A 23,970-nucleotide genomic window follows, 5' to 3' on the forward strand; every position below is an offset into this window, starting at 1 on the left:
GAAAAAAAAAAAAAGTACATCTTATGATGTAATTAAGTCTACAGCATTAACTGAGGCTTTTATGAAGTTCAAACCCTGACTCAACACTTGATTTCTCCACAACTGCTTTAGCCCTAAGATATTTTGGCCCGGGCTTTCGATGTAGTTGTCACTGTAGTATTTATAAGTAGATGAGATTTTGTCTGAGTTGTTGAGCTAAGTGATACTGGCATAATAACCGTGACTCTGTGAACTAGAGCTTTGGGTACAATTAATCCTTCTGAGAAACCTGCTCATGTGGCAGTCAGTGTGTGCTGCAGCTTTGTGAAAGCTGATTGTCTCCCCAGCTACTGATTAAACGGAGTATATAAAGTCCAGGTTCCTCTCAGAAGAACCAATAATTTCTCTCTTTCTGTACCTGGAAAACAGTTTTTCAAGCTGAAGCAAATAGTGTTATTTTTGAGCCTTTTAACTCTTTTCTGGTTTTGATGGAAACTGGACAACAACTTTGAAATTGTGGGGGCTGGCAAGAGGGATGCTGGCATACAGGGGGATCACATTATCTCTGCCTCCTTAGGCAATCACAGTCAAATGGGCAGGGAGATCTATGGTGATGCTGAGTTTTGAGTGTATGCTTCAAAGCCCAACTTTAAGTGGAAAGTCTTTGATGAATTTTTAAACAGGCTCTCAGAAATTCAGGAAAAGCATTTTTACTGTCAGTTGCTTCAAAAAGCGGTTCTTAATTAGTTCCCAGTACTTTTTCTTCAATTAATTGTTCCTACTGGTTGTATCATAAATTTAGATGTTAACTTTTCATAACTTTAAGTGCTTCCTTGTTGCAGGCATGGTGACTGAATGAAAGAAAATGAAAGTAGATGTTTAAACAGCATGTGTATTCATAGAATATATATACATCCTGTTAAGTGATGTAGTCTTGGCATTCAAGTCATTGAGATAAAATGAATTTTGCTGTTCTAAATAAATTCTTGAGGCATAGGCTGATTACCTCATTTATGTCATTGCAGGTACTTATCATGTCTGTCTTACGCTTAAGAATGTGCAGAAACAAATTCTTTGCTTGAGAGAAATTCTTCAGGTTGGGGTGATGTGAGAAGGGTTGGCATTCTGCCTGATATATACCCTGGTGCCTGCTAAGGGATGGGGGACAGTTAATCAAAGGAAATAATAAAAAAAAATGATGAGAATGCTCAGAAGAAGAAAAAAAAAGGTGGTAAAGAGAGCTTTTATGTAAGTATTGGTTAGACTACGGGAAAGGAGAGAGCGGTCGATGAGCAGAACACAAGCTGTCATACTTTCAGATTACAATTTTGCTAATATCTACACAGCCTATTTAAAAGTGCTTACAGGATTCATTTGTAGTGCTTACAGGATTCATTTGTAGTTCTGAACTTGTGTTCTTTATTGTTATTGTTTAACCTTTAATGTCTGTAGTTATACAGCCGCTTTGGTATTCTGAAATATTTCTGTGCTGCCAAAGTATTGTTAATTAAGCCCTCTTTATAAACAATGACAATTAGTGTATTCCTCTTTTTATAGCGCAAAAGCCAAAAGAACCATTAAGTTTATCTGATGTGACTTTCTACATATCACAGTCCATTACATTTCATCCGGATATCCCATTTTACAGATAGAGATTTTAGTAGGCAACTAAATTAAGCCAATTAGTCTGGGAAACTTTACTTCCTACAGCACACTGAATAGCAGAGATCAAGATGCTGTTCCTGTCAAGTCCCTGCAACAAACAAAAAATGAAGTGAGGTATGCCTAGGTGCTACCAATTGCCTTTTGAAGTATGTTTCTGTCATGTTCCAGTTTTCCCTTAATCTCATTTCTCTGTTGAAGAGTGTACCTGACAGCTGGAACAGTTGTTATATTTTCATTATGAATAAGGATGTCTGGAAATGACAATGGAATTCTCCAAAGGGAAGAAAAATGAAGGTTCTTTACTCTTCTTACTGGTCTAAGAGCTTGGAGTCAGTCAGTACTTGTCGCTTTGTTTTGTTTTGTTTTTTAAATCAAGAACTTTTGAGTTTACTTTAGGTGGTTCCCTACCACACTCTTCTTACTCCCTTCTACCTTAGGTCTTTTAACACAACTGCAGCTGTCATTTTCTCCTTGGTCTCTGCTTTTACTTACTTACTTTGAGTGAGATGACATTGCAGTACTTTGCTGCATTCCCATTATCTCAAATTCCTCTCATTCTTCCAGTTTCCCTGACAACTTTCACTGGAATACCCCATGGTAAAGGGTTTTCTGAACTCAGTTATGAGGTATTTCTCTGGCAGGAAAAAAGCAAGCTCACCAAAAAGAAAATATGAAGCAAAATTCATGTGAAACTTCTTTTCCTAAATGTTTAAAGGGGCTGCCTGTTGTAGCAGTGATGCCACGAAACTGTGAGATATTGGGAGGGGAGAGTATGGCAGTATGTGGCTGACTGCTGTAATCATAAGGCAGAAGATTTCCAGGAGAAAAGGAAGGTGGCCTCAAGTCCTACGGATTTACTTCAAATCTACACGTGCTTGAGTTTTGATGGCAGTAAGAAGGTCCTCAGTTCAGTCTTAGAGGCAAGACTTGCAATTTCATAAGCTTTTCCTCTCGCTGATAGTTAAGCAGAAATTGCTAACATGCTGATTTTTGTTGTTGCTGAGTGGAAGGATTGTCTTTATTCCAGTGGAGGCAAGGACACGGAGAGGTAACAGCAAACGTTGAATAATTAGATTTATGGGAGTGTTTACTTGTCTAGTGCTGCTGCTTGGTGAATGGCAAGAGCTTGGAATGAGTTGGTGACTCCAACTTCACATCTGCTTGGGGTACCTTTGGTTTTAGGGAGGAAGGGACCACATCCAGCACCACACTGGATGAAGTTTGGGAAAGTAAAAGTTTCTTCAAAGTGCCTTAGGTTTATAACTGTAAACGGTTAATTTTCAAGGACTTCAAAGTACTTTTGACGACTGACAGGTAACTTCATAATTTACAAGAAGAAGAGATCACGCTATGAGGAAGCATTGAAGAGTTTATTTTTTATGTTAAAGACCTGTCCAATTATCATCCTTTGGAATTACAGCAACCACTCTAAAGAACAGTAATTAGCAAAAATAGGGAAAAATATTCATATGAAGGGATGTATTTTGAACATCAGTATAGCAAGTAGATGTGTAAACCATCACTGCATCTGTTCTCTTTAGCCGTGTTTTTATGTCCCAATTCTGTCAGTCTGCAGTTTTAAACAAACAGATGCAAATGTCACTGATATTTTTGCTCAAGAAACAGTATCTGTAACCTTTCAGAGATTATATTAATAGCTGCAGCAGCTTGCCATGAACAGTATTTCAGCATTTTCCTTACACATATGTTTTAAAAGAAATAAATCTGTTAATCCTTAAGCTTTCTTTTCTTACTATAAGACATTGTTAGATTAAATGATGCATTATTAATAAGCATTGTTGAAAATTGAATCTAGCAAAGTTAATGCTATATATAATCTATTACAAAGAAGAATCTACACTTCATTTCTCTGTCCATCTGTTCTGCTACTACAGTGCTTCCCTGTTTATTGTGCACATTTTATTATTTTAGCTTTATTTTGACTTTGCTCATTCCTTTGCCAATGCATGCACATGCAAGCGTGCATCCAAATCTGTTACACTCCGAAGACAGTATAGCACTTAGTTTCTTTTTTCCCCATTATCATTCTAAATACCTGCCTAGTTTGGTTTCTTTGTTTTTCCTCAGCTTGGAGTAAAATGGAGAGAAGTCTTAAATGAGATAAAAGTGGGTGTGGGAAAGGGAGCTGCTGTTTTTTCTCCTTTATTGAGACATCAGCTCCTGAAGCATTGCAGGTTGGGTATCAGTACCTGCCAAGGTCAGGTTTAACCTGGGGCACAGCTGTTATGTCCTGGAGCAGTGAACGTACCCATTTCTTCCCTCTGGTTTCAAGAGAGAGATGCATAGAGGAAATTCTTCTGTCTGAAGTTCTAGTTTTTTTTTGTTTTTTTTTGTTTTTTTTTTCCTCTGATTCTTACTGACTCCTGAATGGAGGATTTGGCTAGAATGGTTGGATGAGATAATTAGCTAATTAGCTGTATTTTTGAGTTAGTCTGGCCTATATTCTGGGATGCCAGACTTCAACTGTCTGAAACTGCTGAAATCATAGAATCATAGAATATCCTGAGTTGGAAGGGACCCTTAAGGATCATCAAGTCCAACTCTTGACACCGCACAGGTCTACCCAAGTTCAGACCATGTGACTAAGTGCACAGTCCAATACATCATAAAACATCAAAGACCAAAGAGCTTACTATTTATTTTTACAAATATAACTATTTTTATTTCCTAAAAAAATCCAGTAGGTATCTTCAGTTCTTACTATGTACATTAAAGCATAATAATCAATGAAGTTATCCTATCCAAAGGTACTTTTCCAATCTCCTATAGTTTGTGGGGTTATTTTGAGGAACACTGTATAATCTTTTCCTGTTCTTCTTGTATTGCCTGGGCTGTTTTTAGTTGCTGCTGGAGCACTGTGGTGCCAAACCAGGTGGATCTTGGGCCTGACTCGGTTGTGTCATTGTGCAGAAGCTTGGACGTGAGCTTTGTCATCATAGAAGTTCTTCAAAGTGGCATCCATTAGAGAACATTATAGGGCTAAGATGTTATGTTATTGAGACATTCATCACGTATGTTTTGTTTGGTCATGTTTTTAGCTTATTCTCCTCTCAGATGAAGACTACTCTCTCCTTCTAGTGAGATTGTAACCAGAGGGAACAATGGCAATTTGTGCAGTCAGGGGGGTTTATATTTGGCCCAAAATGGTAGTTCCAGTTGTCTTGTTTCATTCAATAACAACAGTGTGTGCAGGAAGGTGCTGATACACGTGGTATACAGGTTGTTATACATTGAATACTTCGTATTTTGTAGACAAACTCAGGCAAGTAAGGATGTTGCTCAACACTGTAGATCTCCTGTGGATTGCACAGCTCTTAAGAGCTACCAGTTTTTGCATCTAAACTGGGCAAATGTTCTCAGTTTTGAAGAATCTGCTTGCCTGGACTTTAAACTACGTGTTTCAGTTTTGACTTTCCAGAATGTATACTTTGACTTGCATCTTTAAAAATATATATATATATATATCTTATATAAAAATAATAATAAAAAAAGGATTCTTTTTTGGGGGGGAAAGAACACAATATATGCTTGGACAGTTTTTACATGGATGTTTTGAAACGGTACAAAGAAAATGTTACATAGCTAAAATCTGATTTAAAAAAATCTGTTTACTATTCCAGTAGTTAACAGAAATGCAAGACACGTTGCTATATTCCTTGACTCCTTCCTCTAATGTATACTTCTGGATCCCATTATACAGATTATCTTTCAAAAAACATTTCTAAATACATCTGTGCCTGGTGGTAAAATCGATGCTGCAGCAATTCAGCCTTATCTGCAGGCTGGAGGTAATTGATAACGCGGCTGCGTGGGTGCAGCAGCGGGCTGCCATCGCCAGCCAGCATTGGAAAGAGGAGAGCTGGAGCTGTAGTGAGGCTGTGCCTCCTGTGTTAGCCCCGTGCAGCCTCCAGCTGCTGTTGCTGCAGGGCAGGGCGGAGGGGATGCCTGCCTTGGTTGCTGCCCTCTGGTCTGAACAACTGGAGTGCATTTGGTCTGATTTGAAGGCGTTATGTTGCAAAATAAATCACTGAACGCCATTTTTTTGTGGAAGCTGTTAGGAACGTGTCTATATTAATGTTCATATTTCAAATTCGCTAGCTTGCTGATGTTCAGGGTGGTGTGTTCCTGCCTCCTCATTTCTAAAGAAGTCTTCTGGCATGCTTGTGCAATGTGTAGCAATAGCAGCAGGTTTTACTCATAAGTCAACAGTCTCCTGCAGTTGTATCAGGCGCTAGTCTGAAGTTTTTCTTCTCGCCACCACCTTATGGACTCTGGAGCTGGGTAGGAATTTCTGTTTTGACTGGAAGATGCTGATTTGTTACAAACAAAAAAGCAAACAGAAAGTTGGCAGACCAGCAGCCAGGCATTCCTCTAAGGCAGAATTTTGGATCAGAATAAGGGAAGGTAGCATAGTGCATTCCCTGCAGTACAGGAGCCTGTTTCGTCCTGCTTTAAGCAAGAATTTGAGCTCTTAAACCTCAGTTTCCTGAGTGCTCTAAACAAAATTTCCTCAACTTTGGGAGTGTGGGTGGTCCTTTTTGTTAACAGCTTTTGGTTAAAACCCGTTACAAGTATCAGCTTGGGTTTAATGTAACATCTCAGATGTTTGTGTAAGGCAGGAAATCTATTTCCCTTTCCACCTAATCCTGAGTGTTTGTGTTACATCTAGAAGCATTTTGCTCTTGATGTCCAGCTGTGTGAATTTGCTGTTTGGAAGAGGAAACTTTGTATTCAGGAATTTGACTCTGAACTTTTTAGAAGTAAATGATGTGATTATTGTTGTAGCTCTTAACTTATTCTCTCTCAATAGATTCCCTTGATTAAATAACAAATTTTCTTTCATAGTAAGCTCTCCATTTAGCATAGGAGTTTTGTGTTTTTAAGCTTTTGGGTTAGATTTATTTAAAAATTACCTCAGACAGTGCATCTTTGACGGTTCCTGTTACCCCACTGTTTATCGTGGTGATGCCTCTTCTGTAAGAATGGATGGACGTGAAGGGTTGGAATCAGTATCGGATGTAGACCTGTGAGTAAGATGGAGGAAAATGCCCAGTGAAAGCCTCCTGTTTATGCTAAATCAAACTTCCCTATTGCCTTTCAGAATCTCCTGGCACAATATGTAAAGACCCGTTTTTTCTTTTTGCTTTCTTTGAGCTTTATTCCTGCACTGACTTTTGATCAAGATGATGCTTTTGAATTTCCTGGTTGGCCCCACATCCTGAGCTTTGGTTCATAACATGTAGCAGTGCTTGACCTGGGTTGCTTCTGGATGAAACTGACCGGGCAAATGCACTGTGGAACAAGAACAAGCCTGATGTACTCCAACCACTTGCTGGATGTCCAGCCACCAGGATTGGACTCCAGCTTGTCCAAAGTAAAAGCCTGAAAGCACGTGTGAAGTGGACATCAGGTGTTCATCACGGATTGGTTTGCTCTACACTTCTGCTCCAGTTTTATTTTACTGCTTGCCAGTTCAGATACGGTCATAGAAAGGCACTGGGTATGTTGTATCTTCTTTTTTTTTTTTTTTAAAAAAAATTTTTTTCTTCCCCATCTTGTTTTTTCCCACTTTCTGGAAGCTAATCTACCCTTTAATGACCTTCTGCCTTTTCAGTAGCTGCGTTGTGCAGGCAGTAGGTCTCCTGCAGCACTGCACAATCTGTCAGTGGTAAATACTTGGCAAAGTAATGCTGGATATTTTATGCATTCTTCTGTACATGGTAGAAAATAGATAAGCTAAAACAAATCTTGAGGGGCTATGTCATTTAAAACTGTTTAAAACAATCTAGGAAACCACAAATTTGAACATTAATTTTGTACTTTGAGATGGTGCTGAGACAACAGGTTCCTGAGAATGTCCTTCGCTTCAGTAATTGTCTTGATGTCTTCACTAAATACTCCTCCTTCTCTAAATTCTGATGTGGGTTTGTATTATTTAATTCTTAAAATTCTTTACACTGGACCTTCCCCTTGGAGAAATCGATTATAAGCATACTTAGAAGAATAATGATTGGCACATACCAGAGGCTGATCCAAAGCCCACTGAAGCCAAGGGGAGAATTTATTTTAATTTTAAGGAGTGTTGGACCATATCACATTTATTTATCACACTTTAAATTTATGGCTCACAGTTACTGCTTGTATGGCAATCCTCAGGTATCTCTGCTTATCACCCAGAAGCCCATGACATATTACCTGTGACATATTCTGTAGAAATATATTTTACAGTGAGATGGCTCAGCATCCACTCTTTCATTTTAAAAACACCGGACTACTTTGTGAAAATTATTTTGCCTTAAGTGATTTATCACAATGCACACAGTAATCATTAAGAAGGCCTGATGGAAAAAGTGTTAGTGTAGCATGGCTCTTTGTTTATAAAGGTGGTTTGAAATGTACATATGATGTGAAATTGAGCTTTCCTGTTATAGGAATTATTTTTTAAAAAAGTAATTCCAATCAGTTAGACATTTTTTTTTAAACAGGTATAACAGGTAAACAACCTACATTATACCCGAGAAGTGTTTCTTAGCATCCCATAGCATACCATCTAAACACTGAAAATACCAAGCATACAATGAGACCAACTGTCCATTAGTGCATCCAAGGAGCAAAACTCTTTCTTAACTGAAAATCATGAGGAAAATCTATTGACGCAGGTGGAAAAAAAAAAAAGAATTTCCTATGATTCTTTCTCAAAATTGTATGATTATGAGATTTAATGCTTGGTTTAGAAATTACCCCTGGTCATCTAAATGCGTCCATCATTATTAAATATGTTTAAACCTTGCTCTCAGCATGTTTGCACATCCTTGTTGCCAGCAATGAGTAACAGCATAAGTCTTCATCTAAAACAAAAATTCCTGTGTGCCTCTTGTATTGCTAAAGCAAACATATCATGTGAATGCAGGGAAATAACAACTTAGTAAAATGGCTATAGTCTCTTTCTTAACCCTCTTCGTGTAGGTTTCTAAAAGATTACTGTAGTAAAGAGGTATTAGACATATATAGTAATATTTAAAAAAAAAAAAAAAAGTTTTCTATTCGTGCAGTATTTTTAGTTCAGCCTACAACAATAATGTGTGATGCAAAGAAAATGAAAGCTAAAAGATGAAATGAAGCAGTTCAGTTTTAAACAAATAATTCTGTTCTGATTTTTTTATTCCTTTGTTTTAGCTTTTCATATTTCATTAGTTGAATTAGAGTATTTACAACAATTAATACAAAAAGGGAAATGTTTAATAAATGAAAGCAGAGAGGTTCCATTAGTAGAAAGAAGAAATTTCAAAATCAGTGGCACCAGTCTACCTGCAGCTAGTCCAAGGTGTCATCAGTCCTAAAGTTCTGCTCGTGTATTCTGCAAACATCATGTTTTCAGGTTAATGAGCTATGTGGCAATGAATTTTGATATTTTGAGTGTTGCTTCTTAAGTAATCTTTATGTGTATGGTTATTTCAGATTAAATCCCGTTATATCTATCTATCTATCTCTATATAATCCCATATGTATATATATAACAAAATAGCTAGAGTTCAGTTAAGCTTCTATTTTATATCTGTAATTTAGATCTTTGAAAAATGAAGGTTAAATATGTGAGCAAAAAAGGCAGTATAGGTAAAGTGTTAGTGACTTTTGTTTTCAGGCCAGCCACTGTTTCCTTCTGTCTTTGAGCTCTGTGAATACAACAGAAATGAGCAATAGCTTCACACTTCTCCCTTTTACTGTAACTTGCATATTTTGCAACATGGACAGCAGAGAACTCTGAAATTAAGGCTTGGGACAAGCACAGGTTTTAGCAGGTACTCTAGGGCATAATAAATATGTCCACACCTTGCTGATCAACCTCTCCGTGTCCGTGGTCTTCATTCCTCTTTGACTTGTCAGTGTTTTTTTCATTTGTTTGTTTTACATTTAACCAGTAGTAGCTGCTCAGGCTTCTTAAGTCACTCCCAGATCTCTCTTTTGTCTGTTCCAGGTAACTGCTACCTTCTGCTATTTTATTTTCTGGAGTGATGTTAAGACTTCTGTTAGATGTTGCTTAGCTTTTCTGTTTTTTGGGATTGCCTTTAGGATTTAGTTTATTTTTGGGGGGAAGACTTTAGGATTTAGCTGTGAGATTTTCAATTGTATGCATGCAATTGAAAAAGCATGATGTTTGCTTCCTGCCATGCAAATGTCATAGATGATGTTAACAGGAGATATTAGCTTATCTATTAGTATATCAGAAATACTCTGCTGACATGAAATTCTGCCCTGGTTGTTTTTATCTGCGGGCAATTATCAAATCTGAAGAGCCCTATTTGGTTTGGTACATGCTTCGCTTTCATTGATTTATTGGTATTTGTTCAGATTCACTTGTAAACTAATGCCTCTGTTTCTCAAGCACTTGTTTTCGTCAATAGTTCATCTGCATCTGAGACGAATCCTTCCTGAGTCTCTTTCATGTCCCTATGGTTTTATAAGCATTCCTCTCTAGACTTCAGGAAATCCCTTTTGATATTTTCTTAGGCATTTGCAGGTGCCTTCCACAACTAATTCCCTTAAGCTTTCTTTAAATAAGTAAATAGTTAACTCATATGGCCAAGTATAGGCAGTTCAGAGGAGATGCATCAAAATTACACTTATTGTAAGATAAGAAAGAAATAATGGTGCCAAAAGATACTGGGAGGGTAAAGGGGGGACATGTTGACAGGGAAAGGAGGGTCTTTTCATGCCTGAAAAGGCTAGTAGGGTAAGTGGTCAGGCTCAAAAGAACTATTCATTGTCTGTAGGGTGCACGAACTGCTGTGTTTCCAGAGAGATTTCAGAAGCATTTTTTTGGAAATATGGAACCTTTGTATTCTCCTTTCTGAAATGTTATTTTCATGTGGTATTTTTTCACTGCAGTGTATAGCAAATTATTTACTTAAAGCTACAGACCAGAAGAGAAGAAAGGACTTCTTGCTTGCTATGCAATGATTCAGGAGGCCTGAAATGTCAGGAAAGCTTTAGAGCTTAATTTTGTCATTATTTTTCTTACACACAAGAGGTAAAGTTCAAGTAGTGTAGCAGCTTGACAGCTAAGCAATACTACCCTTTACTACTTGTAAAGAGAGGAGCATTTGGAAAGGAAGATGGTTTTACTGTTTGAAGTCTTTGAACTCAGTACCTAGTTGGGTTCAACATCTATCAGTTTTCAGGAGGATTATATTTGCTCAAGATCAGGAATCCCATTTTTTCATTTCGGGTACAGCAACGCGCATTTGATGATTTCCAGTAAGTGAGACGTGGAAATGAAGCACGGAAACCGTAGAAATCCCATGAAAAGGCATTGCCTGTACAATGGGCCATGGGAAAGAGAATCCATAGTTTTCCAGTCTTGTTAAGGAATTGGTTGGTACGTTTCATTTGGACTGAGCTTAGGCTGCAGAATCTTTTGAGAAGTGTATCTTTTAAGCATTGATTTCTAGTGTTTTTCTGCTGTTGGAACTGAGTTAGAATAGCAACTAAAATGTAATTGCCTCTCTTTTCCAGTTGCTTCTCAAGTGTATGTTTGTAATGGTTGCCATAGATTTCAAGAATACATAGTCAGAACCTTTATTCCTTGGCTGGCCTCAAAAGACTTAGTTGGGGATCAGTTAGTCAGAAGTGCAAGAACAATGCAGTGCCTTAATGAATTTTCCTGCATGATATTTGGCTGTTACAAACAATCTAATTATGTCTGCTATATTGGCGTTCTGTAGCATTAAAAGGACCCATGTATGTTTTTGGGGGGGTTTCAAATTGAAATAAAATTATACAGGCACATGGTGCTATAACGTTTTGCCCAGTTGCATCCTGTGATATATAGAAGCTGTGGAACACACGATTAAAGCTTAGCAAAAAGTTCTGCAGGACTACAATTGATGCTGTCATTATGGCCAAGCAGGATTGATAAGAAAATTTAGAAATGTAGTAGTACAGATTTGTGAAAGTAGACAATAATCTAATAGAGGACTGCTATCAGCTTCTCTGGAATTGAGATATAATTTTTTTAAAGTGACTTTAGTCAAAAATTTGACTTTTATTTGACTTTTTTATTGGTAGAAAATGGATCCCTTTCTGGTGCTTTTTTTTTTTTTTTTTTTTTCTTTAGGGGGGAATCTCTGCAAAAAAAAAACAACGTTTTTCAAAATGTAACATCTAAACTTTTTACTCAATACTAAAACATAGCATAGAGAGCACACGTGCATTTTTCAACGTGTAATTAGTCAAATAAAAGACACTGGGACCTGTCTAATCATTTGTTTCTTCCCTCCCTTCAAATAGCTGTCTAATCTCCATCTCACTTGTCTGAAAAATTGTCCTGTTCAGCATTACCAGCAATGAATGACAGCTGTCACTAGACATCCATATCTTTTTAAACATTTTTCTTTCTTTCTTCTCTTGTGTTTCATCTTGCTCTTGGTGACTGGTTTTATGAATAAGAAACTTTACTTTTTTACATTTCTTCTTGGTTACTTTTATAGTTTGTTGCCTGCTATGACACATCAGACTTTCAGTAATTAGGAAACAATACTTTGGGTGTAATTAGTCTGAAGTATTAGTTAAAAGTAAGTCTATAGGTTGTCTACGATACCACTCTGCAACAAATGAAAAAGTTGCTCATTATGTTAGGAAGAGCCAGGCAAACTAAATATGTTAACCTCTTAAAAGACAAACTGTAAAAAAAAAATACTAGCCCTGCTGAAATCCCCCAAAAGAACTTGGGAAGCTGTGTACTAGGTTAATCCTTGTCATGGGATGACAACTGAAAGACGTCTTCCTACGGGAGGCCTTGCACATCTTCTGCTTGAAATTTATAGATCCTATGGAGGTACTTTGGAGGTTGGAATGAGGGAAGAAGCAGGAATAAAAATAAAACATTTTTAGCAGTTCCAACTATATTGCTCTAGTCACTATTTGCTTTATTTATGAGCCTATCAGACCCAAATACATACTCACTCTTACCTGTGACAAACTGGCAAGCGGGATATAAAAATGAAAGATTTTTTCCCTTAGCTGGTGGCTGAGGAATCATTGATCTTCCTTAAACTAACATTAATCTTAGAAAGGCAGCAAGAGGCTTATAGGTCTTTCATGCAAGTTGAAGGTGGTAAATAGGAAAACATGAAAAAGATCCTTTTGTCTATATTCTTTACTACTGGGCATATTTTATAACATTGTGGCTGCCAGTTGATTTTATATTTCATTCCATTAAAGTTTCATGTTTGGAGCATAACTATGCATGCTTTAAAATAATTAGCTTAGGCAGCAGTCTATGACAACTGATGAGAAAAGCGGGCTTCTTTTGCTGAGTGTATCATTAATAGAAACACTCTAGTGATGAAATTTTAGAAAATCCTCTGAAATATTCAGTACAACAATCTCTAGTGAGAAATTCCAAAGTAATGACAGACAGTATCTTATTTTCTTAGCAGATCAAGTGATTTAAAAGAGCAGTGCGTAGAGGTGATTATTTTCCAGCTTTCTGAAATCAAAGTAGCAGGGCTTGGAAGTGTGATATGCAGATATTTTGGGGGAGTAGGTTAGGCACTTTGATTGCCATGTAATCTAAATGCTTTCTTGCATACTTCCCAGTCCTCAGTTCTGCATGGAAATTTTAAATAACCTCTGATGGCTGCTTTGTTATAGTGATGATGGACTTACATTGGTAAATCTGGATTTGGATTCCAGTTACAACACAGTCTTTGTACCTGGGCCCTTTGTCTCAAAGAGATATGAAGAAGATGTGAATGTTTTAAAGCATATAAAATGAGTTTGCATGTGGCTGATACTTCTGTGTAACACAGTAAGTACATGCAGACTTTCTCATTAGTAAAATGAGAAAGGAGAATATTTCCTGTTTTTGTGTAACTTGAGAACAATTCCTAAGCTGTCACATTTTTCCCACTGACACAGACCAACATAATGTATTAGTGGTATGTGTCTGCTGTTCCCTGTCATCTCATATTTGGGATACCTCAGGCCAGTGCATGTAGGAGTGGTCTTATATTATCATATAGCCATGCTCTGTCATCACTCTGGAAATGTTCATCAGCCATAATTGCCAATGGCTATTGTGACAAAAGGTAAAGTGCCCCTGAGTAAATTCTGGATACTGGCTATGTGGAAGAAAAAAAAAACACGTGGAAAATGGCTTAAGAATGAAAAAAGTGTCTTTCACTGTTTGCTTCTTATTTGGCCAAGCTTTTCAGCAGTATGTGCACTTGATTGCAGGTCTGTGTAGGTTTCTGAAGTTTTGCTGGTGGTCTATAAATGCATGATTCTACTTTTTAAGTGTTTGAAGTTGTCATTGCGTGGTAGACCAGCTGTGAAATAAAACCTTGAACTTTCAAGTTTCATATGTTTGTCCTTATCTGAACCCTGAATTTCTCAAGGCTTATATGTGTAAGTAATTTGGAGATACCTGACCCTACGCCGCCTGTACATCAGAAGAATTGAGTTGAAAGAGATTGCAGGAGTAAGACTGGAGGCAAGGAGAGGGAGAACAAAGAAGCAAGTAGTCAGAGCGATTACAGTAAAACTGAATTATAACTTGATTTAAGTATAACACCAAGTAAAAAAAAAAAAAAAAAAAAAAAGATTTACCATTTCATTACTCACAAATTGTATAATGTAATTGAAGAAACTTTTGCCCCATACTCTGACCAACCCCATCTCCTTTTCTTTCCTGAGTTTCCTTTATTAATGCTAAACGTTTTGAATTCGTACAGTGCTGTTTATATCCATAGACTTGAACATCCTGGCTTTGTAAATTTTCTTAATGCTTGTTCATATCATGTAAAACATTGAATGTTATTCCTGTTCTAAAACATTTTAAAATTGTTAAAATAAGATTCTGGCAACCTTGTTTATTTGGCATTTCAAGTTCTCTAGGACAGCACACCATACAGGAATGGAACATTCTTCAGAGCCATAAATAGAGCCGATAAATGTGCCCATATCTTCCCAGGGGCATTCTACTTGTTATCTTGACAAAACACATTTCGTAGACTGGATCTTCCAAACCCCTATTTAAGAATAGAATTAAGAGACAAATAATTACATGTGCAGTGTAAAAGTGCAAAATTACATCAAAGCTCATAGTATGTTGTACTTAATTTAAAATCTCGGAAAACTTTTACTGATTTTTTTTCCCTTGAAGTTAAAGGGCAGATAGCGGAATTATGTTTTGGGAAGTAACATGAGTTTTCCAAGGCACTGCTAACCATCCTCCAGGAGTAGAAATGGGAGTCAAGGCTCAAACTGATGCAAATACTGTAACTCTTTCGGTGTAACTTGGCTATCCATTCTTAAATAACTCTGAATCTTTAGTGGTATCACAATTCAGTGTATATTTTCATCTTTTCAGAAGCCTTGGGGATTTTATTTAGTTTTATAATCTGAAGTTTAACCAAATTACCTCCTTCAATCCTCTTATTAGGAGAATTAGATGTCAATCTTAAGTCTTTAGCTCTTTTTTTCTCCATTCCTGAATTTGGCAGATGCTGTTGTTCTGTTACACGCATTAAGGTAATTCTGTTTCTAGTGTTGGATAGGATGTGAATATGCTGATGCAGGACACACATGGAAAAACAGTCATTGTGAATGTAACGTAATTTTTCTTAGTCTTGAGAAGAGGAAAACATATTTGGTCTGGGTTTACTTGAGGAAAGAGTTGTTTTAAGTTTTTGACTGAAGTCGCTTGTCCTTGGCAAGGAAGATTTGCAGGGACTTGAGCACAATATGCTTTGTCACAGTGCTGTTCACTTGAACACAGTTCACAGTGCTGACCATGGTGATTTGGAAGAAATCTAAGAGCAAAAACATGCTGTTGTACATGATTTCCTTTTGGTGTAGGCTATCCCAACCGCCCATCTTCAAGGTAGCTGCTTTTGCGTGGAAATACACAGCTCTAAGACTTTGCTAAGAAGAGAACCTGAAATTAGGCTAGGAATGAAACAGAAACAACCCTCCTCCCCCCCCAACAAACAAACAAACAAACACTGCAACAACGCACAACCAACCAACAACAACAACAACAAAAAAACCCACAAAAACTGAACTGTAAATCTCTATCTCGGTTATCCTATTTTGGGCTTTTGGCAACCATACTTTAGTAAATGACCATCCTGTAAATTCTGAAAACCAAGCAAAGAAGGTATTTAAATTACATTCCAGGTCACAAACATTTTTTATAATTCCAAGTTTAAAAAAAAAAAATCTGGTTTCTACATGTGACTCGTGCTTGAACTATATAGTGTGTCAAACAGGATAGCCCATGCCAGCCTGACAGCTCCCAGCAAGAGCAGAATACAGACCAGAGCTGATGAGCACATTTTTGATTTCAGGCTTCTTGTTTTGTGCTGCAGGCCTTCGCTTTCCCTGCTGCTAAGCTAGGTAGCCTCACTGATATTTGTGCCTATGGCTGTGTTACAGAAGGCACAAGCTTTTATTTATCCCCATGATCAGACACAGTTTTACCATGTGTAAAGGTCCAAAAACTGGCTTTAACTCGAATTCTTGAAGCTCTCTACAGATAGTTTATGGGGTAGACAAAAGAGGAAAGTACTATAGCTTTACTACTTATAACACAGCATAGAAGGAGTGTTGCTGCCTGCTGCATAACCTAAGTAGCTGAATAGAAGTTGTGAATATTTAACTAAACAGTTACCTGCAGGAGATGCCATGTATGAGTTTACATGTTTGTTTGTTTGTTTTTCTGCATTTGAAGTGTACAGCTCAATGAGAAATAGCAAGTGCTGATCAAGTTATTTTTCAATAACTTGATGTATGAAAGTGAGTACTGGATCTCTAAAACTTCCTGAAATTACCAGCGTACTACACCATACAGAGCACAGTGAGTGTTTTAAGATGACAGAATGGAAGGCAGCCACCCTCAGTGGTGCTCACTGTGGGAGCCTGTGTGGTCTCTCCTCTTTCTTTATTTTTATTTTTGGACTGAATTTCTTCTGCTGCTTTAGAAAGAATGGTAACATATATAGGCTTGACTTTTTTCATTGTAGGTAAACATTTGGTCTTCCTGATCCTGTCCTCTGTTAACTGGCCTAACATCATTCAGAAATTCCTACACAGAAAATGTCAGCTGTCATCTTAATGCAATTATCCAACCTCTTTATAACAATAAATACAGAAAAATGGAATAAAATCATCTGGAGCCAGTATGAGAGAGCCAGAAGACACTCTTCTCCCTCCCTAGAGGAGCGCTGCTTTAGTGCACTCTTGCAATTAAAGACATTGAAAGTGAATGGCTAACTTTCAGGTGGACAAGCGTGTTAACATCTGCAGCAGAATGCACAGAATCTACCTGAGCATTGCAGAAGCCCAGCACTAAAAGAAGGCTCTCTCTTTTTGCTAAGAATTTGAATGCTGTACTGTACTCTCATTCTGGTTAATTTTGGTGAGGACAAAACTAGCATTAAGAGTTTAGATGTTGTTGACAACAGTTTAAAGTTGCTTCTGCTTCCCCCCCCAATTTGTCATCTGTATTATAAGGCAGGTTAATTATCTGATGCTTATCAGTGACCATATCTAAAAATGCTTTTGCTGCTGCTGGAATTTTTCACGTGTATATATATCGTAACAGAAAATGATTGTCATAGGAAACAATCAGTGTACATTTTATTGAAATTGTCTGAAAGCATTTATTTATAGAAATAGAAAAGCATTTTGAGAATGATTCCCCTTTTACCCTCAACTCCTTTGAGATCACGATACCACAGAGCAGTAACCTTCCTGCAGAATGTTCGATCGGTCGCATAAACCAGCTGGTTAATTCTTATCACCAAGTTACATGAAAAATTGTCCATGGCAAGTACAGAGCTGGTTATCTCTGTGGTTTTGAGTATTGCTGACAAATGGGATCTGTTTTGCTATGCATGGTAGGTCTTGAGTCTGAGGTACAGGGTGTCGCAAATAGTAGCTTTGTCTGAGCTGCCTCGAGGTCCTGTGAAGGTTGATTAAAAGGGGCCAAAAGCTGAATGCTTCTTGAGTTCAATTTTTGAAACAGAATCGAGTAGTTTTCAAAACAGCTCAAGTTCACCAATGTGCTTAAAGAGAAAGAAAGCAGACATAAAACCTCATCTTTGGCTAACGCACACGGTTCAACTGCAGGATAGGCAAACGTTGACTGTTCCTGCTGGTTGGCTGCATGCAGTACCTTGGGAAGAATATCTGTCAGCTATCTTTGAATGTTTTTTCACATTTTAATTTTTCCACTTACCTCTCAGACTATCCTAGTGATTACATCGTACACAACAATGAGTTTAAATAATAAAGTTAAAATAATTCAGTTTCCATGATTATACAGTAAGTGATTTCTGAAACAATGTTTATAATATATGTTGTTACATGTCAAGTTATGCAGTCCTAATTGTGTAATAAATCTGGTCATAGTAATGACATGACTAGAAAAAAAAAGAAAAGTTTGTAATTATAGCGTGCTTATTCAATCATGTTCAGAGGCTCTGATACCTCCAGAACTGTACATATGAATAGTTTCCATTGTTCATACATGAGCTAAGTATTTTGATGCCAGAGGAATGAAATTATTTTGATGTATTAAATTGAGGGGCAAATTGTGAGAATTGGTAGTATTTCCTCTCAGTTTTGACAAATGCGTAATGCTCCAGTGTGTCAACAACAAGAGAAAAGGAAATGTTTTCTAAGAAAAACATTGGATTGGTAACTGATGAAGATGGTCATTTAACCAGTAGGGATGAGGAAAACGTGGACGCATTTAATGCCTTTTGTTGCCTGAGCTCTTAATGGTAGATCTTCAGTTGCCTAGTTCTCTGGGCTGGAGGACTGTGCCTTGAGAAGCAGTGCTTTTCTATCTGTGGTCACTGAATTGCCAGGTCCAAAATTGCAAGGGACCAGTTGTATCAGCTCAGTGGGGCCTGATGGGATTCACCCCCGAGTACTGAGGGAGCTCGTGGTTGTTACAGCTGGTGTTTGATGCCCCCAGCCTGCCAGTGTGCAGGAGACGCTTGGATAATGCCCTCAGTAATGTGCTTGAATTTTTGGTTAGCCCTGAAGTGGTCAGGCAGTTGGACTTGGTGACCTTTTTAGGGCCTTTCCAACAGAACTACTCTGTTTCGTATGCTTTCTTGTAGACCTGTTCTCCTACGTATTTTAATATTTTGTGCTCCTAGGAGTATCTTTTAATTAGTAAGCTGTATGACAGGGTCAAAACAGCACCTCATGGAAATACAGCAGTCAAAGGAAAGTAATCAATTTCATATTCTGTGATGTGAAAGGCTTTTCATGGCTTTCTTTTCAAAGGAGAGAGGCGAAGTTAATTTACTGAATAATATGTTGCAAGTCTGAGAGAACAGAACCAATCATTAAAATGAATTGCATCCATACAGTCATTTTAAGTGTCTGAGATGCAGTGGTAGGTAAAGCTTTACAAATGTTATTTGTCATTGCATAGAGGTGCAAGTTTACATGACAACGAGCAAGCAAAAACAGTTGAGTGATCTTTGCCTTGAGGCAAAGACAAGCACCTGCATGTCCATCAGCTGGTGACTTCTGGTGGGGTAAATATGATGCCAGGTGCTCAGGAAGGGTGCCGAGAATGGCTTTCCTCTCGGAAATAAAACGCTACTTTCAGTTCCATAGCCTGCACGGAACATCCTGAACATACTGCCTGAGGAAGATGGAGGTGTGGGGTACAAGATGCTAATTACATTTTGGTCAGGGTTGGTGTGGGCTTTGTAAGAGTGCTGAAAGAAACTGTAGGTGATGCTAAAGTTGGTGAGGACACTTAGCATATTAAATGATAACGCAGTTAATTTTTGCATTCAAAAAGCACGTGTTCTGTGAGAGAAAGTTGGGTCGTTTGTTTTTACCACAACACAATTAGTCACTTTTCATGTTGTATATTTAAATTTTCTTTTCCTGGATCGTAGCTGGACTTTTAGTCAGGTGGAGATGGCTATTTTGAAACTATGATTTTTTTTTTCCTATTATGGTAGCTATTTAATACCGTAAATCAAGATTTTTGAGGGGAAAAAAAAATATTTTTGATTTGCAAAATGCTTACAGAGCCACCTCTGTATCTTGGGTATTTCATAACAGCGAAATATGTGAATTGATGTATGCTGGAATTTACTGGTTGTATAGCAAATATATCCAAAGGAGACAGAACAGACCTTTAAGGTGATTCAGGGTGAGTCTGCAAGACAAAACAGTTTTGGCTGTCTTGCTGTGCGATGGTTCTGGTTGTGTCATAGATAAGTTGTGAAAGCAACCTTGAGCAACCTTAATGATGGTCTCTAAATGGTCCAGATCATTAGAGCTCAGCCAGTAGTCCTGCTGTTTTTCACATCAAGTGCATTTGATTGCTTCTTAAATAGTTTTTTATTTTTTAAAGGTAGATTAAGATATTTATTGGTAGCACACTTTTTAATGCATTATTTTTCCACGCCATCGCAGATTAATTCAAAGGATCATTTTTAGACATTAACACATTAACAAAACATGACAGTTGTTTTGATTCATCCCTTCTCTGTTTCAGAGAAAATAAAGGTTTTTCTTCTAAAGAAAGCTAATAGTTGTGAGAGACTATTTTGATAGCTGTAATGGCATCTAATCCCGGGCCAGGCATTACGTTGTTCTGTGCAGACAGAACAGAGCCTGGCTTCCTAAGACAAAAGTGGGTGGAGGGGAAATCCAAAATAAGAGCTTATATCAGAAGCAAGTGGAAGAATTAGAAGAGGAGAGCAGATGAGGAATCTTTCTGTGTGTTGTATGAGAGAAGAAAAAATGGGAGAAGAAAGGGATCAGAAGGGGAGAGGAGGAAACAGCTGATACATTTAGTCAATTTACCTCTGGAAGAAACTTGAAAGATCCTTTGCAGGATACTTGGGGTTACATTTGAAGAGGCAGTTTTGGATGGGAGTTTATGACTGTGGAGGTTAGTTTAAAAGAAATAGATAGCTGCTCAGCCACAATTAAGAGAGAAACAAAAAAGAGCAGATGTCTAAAATTGAGAAGCAGCTGGACAACAGGAACTGCAGCAAAGATGCTAACAGCAAAAGCAGCAGATCCTGTGGAAAAGCGATGTTCAGTTGTTGATAGATAAGATATTGGGGCAAAAGAGTTTCTTAAAAAAATAGAGCACGTGAACTATGAAATGCCACAAACTTATCGGGAGGGAGGAGCAGGCAGCAGATGGCTGACAGAGACAAGGAACCACTTCTGGTGAGCAAATAGTTATGGAAGGTGTCTTCAAGGTGGGTGACAGCAAGAGAGGTGAAGCCCATGCTGAAAGGAGGTGGTCCAAGGGGAAGCTTGCATCATTCAGAGTGAATTTAGAAGAGTGAGAAGGGAAGAATAATGCTCTGATGCTCTGCTGGGACACCTGCATGGTCAACGTTTGAAAAGGTGGGCACAGAGCCAAAACTTGAAGAGCTCGGGGTATGATAACCCAGGCTCTGCAATGCTCTTCCCAGAGCCTCCCAGCTTCCTGTGAGCTTGAAACATGAATTTTATGAGCTTCTGTTTGCCCACCATGTGGAAATTCCTGCAGAGAGTAAGAATCTTGGAGGGACCTGGGTATATAGTAGCTGACAGCAATGTGTAGGGGGAAGAATTATCAGAGCTACTGAACTTCAAAAAAAGATAGAAGAAAGGAAGAGGAAGAAAGAAAATCACACCAGTGTGTACTGAGAACTTTATAGTCAGACACCCCCCCAGACTGCCAGCAAGAGAAAATGACAATAAATGATGAATTAAATGAGATAATAATGCATATCAGTTAACAAGCCTTATAATGGAAGCCAAATTTATTTTAGAAATTGTGTTTAAAGCAGATGATCTGACTTGACATGCACAGCTTTGTTTATTTAGTTATTTTGAGCAGCTATCATCAAAGAAGCACAGGTGTGAATTCCTTTTTTGTTGTTGTTGTTGTTACAAAGCTGATTGCAAAGGCTTTTGAAAACTTGGCTTCCTCAACAAAGTATTCCAGGTTCTCTGTAATCATTTTGAATACAAGATTAATTCTTTTCCTGCAGTAAGACATTATATTGAATGTAACTTAATTCTAATAGTTCATTGCATGGCTTGCTCATGAGTGTTTATATGTAAGCAATTTCCCCTTCTAAAAGTTGGCATATAACAAAATAGCTCTGACTTCTTTAGGCTTCTAAGCATGGAAATTGCCCTGACTTCAGGATGCAGCCTTACGGCAAAAGCAGCAATTACTTGAGGGGGAGGGAGATATTCAGTGGTCGAATAGTTAAATTCGGTGGGGCAGAAGTGCACACACTGCATGGGGTACGAAGCAGAATTTTTTAAGTTATTAACATCTATGTTGTGTATGTCAACTTGTTAATTCTGTTTGTGTATCACATCAGCTTCGTTGTTCATAATTCATTCAGTAGGAAAGACAAGCTATTCCTGTGAAGTCTCAGAAATCTGATCGCCATCTAAGTCTCCATCAAAAGGAGTTTCTGCAAACACCCGAGTGTTTGCAAATGTTGAAGCTAATTCCAAACAAGGAAATCAAATCCAAGTGCTCTTAGTTTATTCTCCTGGAGAATTTAGGGCAATCTAATGTATACGTAGGAGAGATTTTAGGTTCAGTTTGGAGTGATTACGAAATCTCAAAGGGAAGACTAGTACATAAATCATCAAATCACTGAAATATATGCATAACACAAGTGCATGTGTTGTCTTTAAGGAGGTGGGATTTGGGGACAGTAATACGTGTTAAAGCCGACTCTCGCGTCTCATTTAAATTTATTTTTCCTTTTATTTTTTTATCTGAATCTGTCACTGGGTTAATAATTGATTCTTATCACCCCAGCCAAGATTAGAATTCCACTGTAGATAATTATATCCTTGTTTCTCAGATGAGGAGAAGAATGAAAGGGCAATAAAATGACTTTACCATGTTAACACAGGGTGCATATAGACTACACTGTGAATTGAACACAACCTGGATGAAAGCATTTCTCCAAGCGGACAAAGTGAACGCAACCCCCAGATTTTCTCTTTTCTACGCGTGTTTTATTTTTTCTTCATTTACATATAAATAAAATGAGTTAGTCTTCTGGTAATGCATACAAAAAATTGCTCAAGTCCCAGATGGTTTCATTTGCCCATAGAAATCAATAGCTGTTAGCCCTGAATTTTCAGTTTGAAAAACTCATCTAAAAAGGAAAGTGAGAAATCAAAAGGGGCAAACTTAAGTTCATTTCTTTGTAGATGTAGCCCAGGAAGACTCATGCAGTTTAAGAATAGCTTAGTGAGAACTCTGAATTTATTGTCTTAATAGACTGCATACCGATATAACAAAGACAAAGAAGCAGATTCTTTTTCCTACTGAAATTTTGCTTTTATTTTCTAGTGGGAATAGTAATGAAGATATATGCATTATATCTCCAGACAATTTCATTGTCCTTCCACTTGCTAGTTGCAAGTAAGGTATTTGTAACAGCTAAAGCAGTTTCTAAAATGACCTTAGACTCTGCCTTTGCACCAGGATTGTTTTGACTGGCAGGCTCATTCTGGAATAAATACTACTGAGTTTGGATGTTTGGATTAGATTTGGTTTTTGTTTGTTTGTTTTTAACTGAGATATTTGCCAGGACTGGTTAGAATAGGTCAAAATTATGGAAGTTCCTGAATGATACTACAAGTACAAACTGATTTGAAAAGCTATTTATTAATTTATTATTGCTGAATGTTTTTTAGTAGTAGAACATTGTAGCCATAGTGGTTTAAGGATAGCAGGTAAAGTTTTGATGCACAGAAGCAGTATCTTTCCTTAGACCACAGCTGGGAAAACATGGATAAGCTTTCCCTTCTCCCAACAACATGAACTGTTTCAATCAGCTTGTGTTCTGACCTCCTGCAGACTTGTTTTATGAAAATATTAATCTGATCTTTTCTACAGGAATGGTGGAAGATCAGAGCCTGCCTCGTTGGTCCCCTTTGGTCTGGCTTCATCGCAGGCACTGAATCCCCCTGTGGCGCTTCGAGAATTCCAGGGTGAGTCCAGCAGTGAAGGGACTTGGGGCAGCTCCAGAGTGGGAATGTGCAGACATAGACATGTGGGAAGAGGGAGGTTGAGGCTAACTTGATGCTTTCTGCATTGCGTTGTCTGCCAAGATACATGCTATTTCTTTCTCTGGGATGTATTGAGTGAATTATCGGGGATTCCTTGCTTCTGACAATTCATCAGATACTTAGGTCATATTATTTCTATGACCATGATGTGGCCCATGTTTGTGAAGCACATACTGAATTTAAATTGCATTTACAATTAATACA

At 37.8% G+C, this 23,970-nt stretch overlaps 1 protein-coding gene across 1 annotated transcript in view; it reads left to right on the forward strand.

Annotated features, from left to right (window-relative positions):
* The window catches only part of SPON1 (spondin 1), a 309,754-nt gene that overhangs the window by 68,472 nt on the left and 217,312 nt on the right, over positions 1-23,970 (forward strand). The window contains exon 2 of the mRNA XM_068685131.1: positions 23,594-23,688. The gene's annotated coding sequence lies outside the window, so the exon portion shown is untranslated. The remainder of the gene's footprint in view (positions 1-23,593; positions 23,689-23,970) is intronic.

Source organism: Anas acuta, chromosome 5, assembly GCF_963932015.1.
Source record: "Anas acuta chromosome 5, bAnaAcu1.1, whole genome shotgun sequence".
Taxonomy (NCBI): Eukaryota; Metazoa; Chordata; class Aves; order Anseriformes; family Anatidae; genus Anas; species Anas acuta.